Raw genomic sequence first — 1,334 nt, forward strand, 5'->3', positions numbered from 1 at the left:
TGAGGAAGAGGATGTGCTCAGGCTTGATGTGATTTGATATGCTGGGTTGTGTGCGGGGCTCCCCTTTTCTGAGGGGTAGGTAGGAGAGGGAAGTTAAGGGGAAGAGGGAGGAAGGGTAGGACAGAGAGTAGAGAAGGGAGGGGCTATGATTGGGATGTAAAGTGAATAAATAAATAAATAAATAAATAAACAAACAAACAAATAAATAAATAAATAAATAAATAAATAAATCTTAAAATGTGGCGCTGGATCTGCCATACAGACCTTAAGACTAAAAAACTATGACTTAACCAGATGATGGTGGCGTATGCCTTTAATCCCAGCACTTTGAAAGCAGAAGGAGGCAGATCTCTGTGAAGCCAGCATAATCTACAAAGTGCATTCTAGGATAGCCAGGGCTACACAGAGAAACCCTGTCTTGAAAAACCAATGAAACAAAACCCAATAACAACAACAAAACTATGATTAGTTAGAAAGACAATGATATAACAATTCAACTTATCATTTAGAGTATAGGAGAATGAGAGATCCAAGAGACATGAATAGAAAGGGGAAACAGAGAGAAGAGGAGTGAGCAAGGATGAGGGGGTAGGAGAGTGTACTGTCTAAAGAAAGAAGGCAATGCAGGGGAAATCAGAAGGCAGATGACAAGCAGCCAAGTAGAAAGATAAGAACTCTCAAGATCAAGACCATGCTGGATTAACTATGATATTATAGTGACTCCATAGGTCCCCATGTACTGGAAGGAAAGACAGAAAGAACATGTGGGCACAGATGACAGTGTTACTCACTTTAGAATTAAAATGAGAAAAAGTTTTAAAGGCATGCAGTTAATACATCATCACTTAGGGATTTAAAACCTGCTTAAAATCTATTTAAGACAAAATTTTGTTTTTCTTGCATCTTTTGATTTATTCAAGTTATCTGAAAATAGTTCACTGTTAACAAGTGTTGATGACCAACTTTAATGATACATATTTAACTTTGAGAAACATATGCAAACCATCAACAACATTATCAGGGTTCCACTGTCCCAGATGTTATTTCATTGGTACATTGTATTGGTATATACAAAGCCTTTCAAATTCAACAACACAAAACAAAACAGCTTAGTTTTTAAAAACTACAATGCTTAAAAAAATGTAAACAGTTCATTTTTACATTATTGTAAAAAAGAAGACTCACTCCTTAATGTGGCTTATTTTTAAGTGAGCAAAGCCTAGTGCTCATGGATAAAGAAAAGAATTCTTTACATAGAAACATTGTGCTCCAGTGTGGCAAAGAAAAATTATATATATATATATATATATATATATATATATATATATATATAT

This window comes from Psammomys obesus, unplaced genomic scaffold (genome assembly GCF_907164565.1).
Source record: "Psammomys obesus unplaced genomic scaffold, mPsaObe1.curated_primary_1811, whole genome shotgun sequence".
Taxonomy (NCBI): Eukaryota; Metazoa; Chordata; class Mammalia; order Rodentia; family Muridae; genus Psammomys; species Psammomys obesus.